Source organism: Saccopteryx leptura, chromosome 10 (assembly GCF_036850995.1).
Source record: "Saccopteryx leptura isolate mSacLep1 chromosome 10, mSacLep1_pri_phased_curated, whole genome shotgun sequence".
In the NCBI taxonomy this organism is placed as follows: domain Eukaryota; kingdom Metazoa; phylum Chordata; class Mammalia; order Chiroptera; family Emballonuridae; genus Saccopteryx; species Saccopteryx leptura.
Genome location: NC_089512.1, coordinates 40,527,633 through 40,534,560, shown reverse-complemented (window position 1 = coordinate 40,534,560; position 6,928 = coordinate 40,527,633).

Below are 6,928 nucleotides of genomic sequence, written 5' to 3'. Positions count from 1 at the left end.
GGCACTTGGAGAAGCGAGAACTAATGAGGTAGATCTTTATTTTTTTTCTGCAAAGTTAGTGATGTGAGAGTGAAGGAACTATGAGAGAGAGAAATTAGAGGAAAAAACCACAGAGCACAATTCTCAACTCTAGGCAACACCCATATTTCAGAGGTGGCCAAAGAAAGTGAGGCCCTTGAAGGAGACAAAAGCAATAATCAGCGAGGTTAAAAAAGAAAAGAAAAGAAAAGAAAGGGTAAAAAGTAAAGAAAAGAAGGTTGAGAAATGCTTTTATGTTTTAGTGACATGTAAACTCCACTTCCCTATGAAAATTAAATATAAATATAGTTGGCAGCCTATATCTCTTCCGGCAAGAAAACTTAAAACAGACATAATTACATTGTGTGCTGTATTTTACTGCAGAACTTTCTGCTGCTTGCTCTTGTTCATCAGTCTCCTACTCTTATTTTCTATATGCTTGACCTTGGGACTCATGTCTAGACATGTGAAAATTGCTAGCTCTTCCCATGCTACAGTTTTCTTCTCAATTCTCTCTGGCCATTGAGAGAACCTCCCTCCTGTCCTCCTGTGGTAGGCTGACTTTTAAGATGGCCTCAATGATCCCCAAATACTGGTGTTTATAACCTTGCATAATTCCCTTTCCATACATTTAGGCTGGACCTAATGAATTGATTCTATGGCTTAGATCAGGGGTCCCCAAACTTTTTACACAGGGGGCCAGTTCACTGTCCCTCAGACCATTGGAGGGGCAGACTATAAAAAAAAAACTATGAATAAATCCCTATAAACACTGCACATATCTTATTTTAAAGTAAAAAAACAAAACAGGAACAAATGCAATATTTAAAATAAAGAACAAGTAAATTTAAATCAACAAACTGACCAGTATTTCAATGGGAACTATGCTCCTCTCACTGACCACCAATGAAAGAGGTGCCCCTTCTGGAAGTGCGGCGGGGGCCGGATAAATGGCCTCAGGAGGCCGCATGCGGCCCACGGGCCGTAGTTTGGGGACCCCTGGCTTAGATAATAGGATGTCACTTTCATGATTAAGTTATAAAAGATTGTAACTTCTGTCTTGCTGGCAGAATCTCTCTATTGCCTCCAGGCTTGAAGATTTTGATGAAGTAAGCAGCCATGTAGTGGCAAGGAAATGAAGGCAGCTTCTAGTTAATAGCCAGCAAGGAACTTAAGCCCTCAGTTCCAACAGTTCATGAGTAACTAAGTATTGCTAACAACCCAAGTGTGAGCTTAGAAGCTTATCCTTCTCCAGCTGAACCTTCAGATGAGATCACAAACCCTGAACCGACACGATTTCAGCCCTATGAGATACTGTGAAGCAGAGGGCTCACCTCAGCTGTCCCCAGATTTTTGATCCACAGACACTATAAGATGACATATATGTGTTGTTTCAAGCCACTAAATTTTGGAGTAATTTTTACACAGCAGCACATAATTTATAAAACACCAAATTCCTCATGCTGATTGTCTCAGAAGTGTCCCAAATCTCAAGTGTCAGTATCCTAGAGTGGAGGAAGGCAAGTTTAGGAGAGTGATGCTGAGGCATGAACAAGAACAGTGACAGGAAGAATAGAGAGGAGTAGTGTACAGGAGTCAGGGTCAGCTGGACTTGATCAACTGGATGGTGGAGGATTAAAAAGAGGAGTCAACATGGATTCCTAGGTGGAGAATGGGGCTGTTCACTCAAGAGTGGTACACAAAGGTGAGATGATGGCGAGATGGCTTTGCATATTATTACCTGTATTCAAGCTAGAAAAAAAAGTTTAGTTTCAGACTTTTCTGATCTGTTCAAAAGCCTATCTATTGGGAAAGTTTGTAGGTAGAGGAAACAAGTATGTTAGGCTTGCTCACTTGTACTTTGCCTGATTGGTGCATGAGCAGCACCACGTGTGTATAGTCTATGTAAGGCTGCAGGTGCTTGCCCTCCGGGTGGCAGATTGTAGATTGCAGATGGCCTGCCAACATTAGGAGAGGCCATTTTTTGCTATTGTTTGCCAGGGAAGTGGTTTCTCGCACCCACAGCCTGTTTGCTTGTGAGTCCAGAGAGAGAGAAGCGGTTCTCCCTGCCTGCTTGCTCATCCACCATTGCGAGGCTCTAATAAATGGAATGGCCCACAGTTCCTTTACCATCTGCCTGAATTCAATGTGAATCTGCATGGCCACAACCACCAGCCTTACGGGGCATATATAAACTAATTTTGAAGCTGAGTCATGAGTGCATGAAGATACACTCTGCATTGTACAATTCTCTCAAAATTTGTACATGTTTGAAATTTTCCATAATAAAAATTTTGAGTGGAAAAGGTTAGGAGTATTTGAGGTCTTGCTTCCCAGCATGTTATTAGTTTTAACTGAAATAAACTCACAAAAATCCAAGAGAGAGAGAAAGAGAATGTATATTAAAGGTAACAAGCAGGCCTGACCTGTGATGGCACAGTGGATAAAGTATCTACCTGGAATGCTGAAGTCGCTGGTTAAAACCCTGGGCTGGCCTGGTCAAGGCACATACAGGAAGCAACTACTAGGAGTTGATGCTTCCTGTTTTCCCCCACCACCTCTTTCTCTCTAAAAATAAATAAATAAAATCTAAACACACACACACACACACACACACACACACACACACACACAAAAGGTAACAGACAAAAGAAGTAAAATCAAATAAAAGCAGGACAATTTAAAGCAAAGTATCTGAGGAGGAGCCTGGGAAGTTCCCTAAGTAAGGTGGCAGTAGCTAGAGCTTTTAAGGGGAGCCGATGACCTTGTCCACCGAAGGCCCTGCGCCACCCTGAACTCTTAAGTTTAATTTTTTTTTTAATATTTTATTTATTTACTATTAGAGAGAGAAGAGAAAGGGAGAGAGAGGGAGAGAGAGAGAGAGAGAGAGAAGGGGGAGGAGCAGGAAGCATCAACTCCCATATGTACCTTGACCAGGCAAGCCCAGGGTCCTGAACTGGAGACCTCAACATTCCAGGTCGACACCTTTATCTACTGGGCCACCACAGGTCAGACTGAACTCTTAAGTTTAAAGGATAGTCCCACCTTCTGGTAAGATGCTTAAGATAGAGACAGTAGCATATCATCCAGAGCAGGGTCAATGTAGGAAGCCATCTACAAATCAGCCAGGCAAGAAGTGAGTGTATAAGAGGCATGCTCCAGAAAATAGATCTGGCTAAGGAAACCATCAAATAGGTACCAATAGCTTGCTGAGGTGAGAGACTGTCTTCTACCTTGGCCTCACTGATTGAGGAAAGAAAGGGTGGGAACAGAGTGGCCAAGTGCATCTATAGAAGGAGGTCTGGTAGACAGCAGGCCTTTCTTTTGGGTGGAAGTGACAAGATACCGCCCTACTCCTACAAGCTAAGAAGGAGCAGCCCAAGACTGGTACCAATCCTACTGACTCCTGGGATAAGGGCCACCCCACTGACCTTTCTTGTCAGCCTTTCATAATCCCAAAGGATGGGTGGGCAATCTGCAGATAGCTGAATGGTTGATTTGAACAGTTGGGATGAGGCAAGAATAAAACAAAGACTAATAGTTACCTATAGACTTGGGCTCATGGTAGGAACTTTATATGATCAAACCAAATATAGAACCAACCACAGTACTACAGGTGTCTCCATTATGCTGCTTTATAGAATTCTGTACTTTCTCACAGCACTTATAACAATTAGAATAGTAATATAACTAGCTGTTACTTAGCTATTATATAAGTAGTTATTATATAATTAGCTGTTTAATGTTTTTATCCTCTGCTAGAATGTAAATCGCTACAAGGGCAAGGAATGTGTCTGTCTTGTTCATCATTGCCTCCCCAACACCCAACATGGTGGTTTACATATAATAGGCATTCAAATTTATTTATGTGAATGAAAGCATGACTTATCCGAACTGCTCCATTCAGGTTGTCCTAGCCTCTGTCAGATTGTCCTAGCCTCTGTCCTAGCTTCCCTTTTTGAAGGACTCACAATCCATCTTGGTCTGGGCTTTTGGGAAGGCATATGCAGATAACGTGAACCTCACTCTTTCTAGTGAGAGGCCTTGTGTATTTTGGTCTCATATTCTCTTTCCAGTTCTAAATGTCTGCTTATGGCATATGTGCTCAAAGACTACACTGGGCAACAAAATTTTTGTTGCATCCATAAAAACACTTGTTCTTACCTAATTCGAGTGTGCTGATCTCAAATTTCACATTAGTTTTTCTCTGTAAGCTACAGTTCTTTTGCAATTCAAGACTTTAAGTTTTCATCTTACTGTAAAATTTTCAACATTTAGTTTAACACAATGAAGTTGAATGTCTTCTTGGGCATCATCTTTGTGAAAATATAATAATTTACATAATGCAGTAAATACACTAATGCACTAAAAGATATGATTGCATCAGAATTTGTCTACAATTTTGAAATAGAACATATTAAAACACTTTTAATCATAAAATTTGTGCAAAACTTATTTAAATTCTATTCAGGCAAAAATTTGCACTTGTAGCTCTTGCGTTTGTGTACTTGTTGAGGACAATCTTGTTTGATGCTTCAGCAGTAGTCTGCTCATCACTAACAGCTCCAAAATTTTCAGGAAACTTATCAAGGTGACTGTTCAGGAAGTGAATCTTAATGCTCATGCTACATCCAATGTCGTGGAAAGCCAACAGCATTCCTTGAATCAGAAGTTCATAATTTTCTGCTTTTTTGTTGCCAAGGAAGTTCTTTGTAACTGCCACAAAAGACTGCCATGATGCTTTCTCCTCTTAAATCTTCCTGGCAATTCTTTGTCACATATGAGGGTTTGAATTTGAGGTACATCAAATACACCTGCTTTTATCTTCTCAAAAGACAAGGCAGGAGAAGCAGAAATAATATGTTGAAAGCATTCCCTTTCTCTATTAAAAGCCTGAACAAACTGCTTCATTAAGCCAAGTTTGATGTGAAGTGGGGGGGGGGGGATGATCCTGTCTCTATTAACTACAGGTTCATTACAATATTTTGCATCCCTACTTCCAGAGTTTCACGTTTTGGCCACTCCTTCTGTGTCCAGTGTTTCTCCTGAGCTCGGCTGTCCCACAAACACAGAAAGCAAGGATACTTTGTAAAACCTCTCTGTTGTCCTAGCAGGAAATTTACTATTTTAAGATCCACACAAATGATCCAGTTATGCTCCTCATACTTCAGAAAGCCGAGGACAATTTTTATGTCATTATACTCTTCTCGCAGATGAGTTGCATAACCAATCAGAACCGCTGCATAAACATTACCGTTGTGTAGGAGAACACATTTCAGACTTCGTTTAGAGCTGTCAAGAAATAGCCGCCATTCTGTTGGACTGTAAGTGGTAACACCTAGCTGGCTGAGAAGAGTACTGATACCATGACAGTAAACAAAGTGTTTGTCTTCAGGGGAAGAATGTCCACAAAAATTTGTTCACGCTTCCTGAAATGGGATACTTTAGCTGACCGGTGAAGTATATTCTTTTCTTGAAGCCTGGAGGCTAATAACTCAGCTGCTTTCTTTGATAGGCCCCAATCCCTTACTAAGTCATTCAGTTCTGGTTGGCTAAACTGCTGAGGGGTTAATGACTGCTTGGCATCAGAAGAAGACCCTTCAGATTCTACACCCATTTCCTCATGCATTTATCAAAATACACTTGATCACCATGTTCACTTTCTTCATCCTTAGAAAAAATAAAACCACTGAAAACTGGAACCAGGAGTGTCTCAGAGTGGGATAGGTCATATTGCTGAAGGAATATTAGGATATGCGATCATATGCCGTTTTTTCTTGCCGATGCCCTTTGTATGGATCAGACAGAAATAACAGTCACTGCTGTGGTCCTTTGGTTCACGCCAAACCATGGGAATACCAAAAGGCATTTCTTTGCGTTTTCCTTTTGTCCAGTCACGAAGCATTTCCTCATAATTATGACACACAATATGAGGAGCCCAATTCTTGTCTTGATCACCAAGGGGAACTTGAAAATACGCAATATATGCACGTGTCACAAATGATTAAATATTGCACCTTTGACATTGAAGTGTGTAACAGCCACATATATAACAGAAGGTGTCAGGACTATTCTTATATTTATGCCTACTCAAAGAAGCCATGATTTAATCTTAAAACAAAATAAGAGGGTGTTTTTATCAGATAATAATTTTTTACATTTAAAAACAACTACAATTATGTAAAAGTGATGTTTGTAAAACATTAATTGCCTTGTGGTTATGTTCAATCCAAGAGTCGTTGCCCTTTAACTCCAATTTAAAAACCAATGCATGCCATTAACTGTAACAAAAAGAAATTAAAATTGCATAAAAACTAGAGCATACACCAAAAAATGGATTTCAGCGATGCAGAAGTATATAGAAACAGTTCTAAAACCTCACGCAACAGAAAATGAAAAAAAAATTTGTTCCCCAGTGCTATTTATTTAAGAGTCATTCAGTGCTTTAGTCCTAAATTTAAAGTATCTTTTTAGCAGAGAAAATTAGCTGTAATTATTTTAATAGCCCTATTATTACTTAAATATTAATATTAGTGGGTTTTGGGTTTTTTTAGATTTTTTAAATTGATTGATTTTAGAGAGTTGAGAGAGAGACAGAAGGCAGGGGTATAAGGCTGGTGGCCATGGCCATGGCCATGCAGGTTCACATTGGATTCGGGCAGAAGTAAAGGAACAGTGGAGTCATAAAATGGTGAGCCATTACGTTTATTAGAATCTGCAATCTTGCTTGCAGACAAGCAAGCAGGCAGGGAAAACCACTTCTCTCTTTCCAGGCTGACGAGCAAACAAGCAGACCAGCTGGGGGAGAAACCCCTTCTCAGACAAACAATTGCAAAAAAAATGGCTTCTCCCAATGGCAGGAGGCAATCCACAGTCCACAATCTGCCTCCCTGAGGGCTAGCACCTGCAG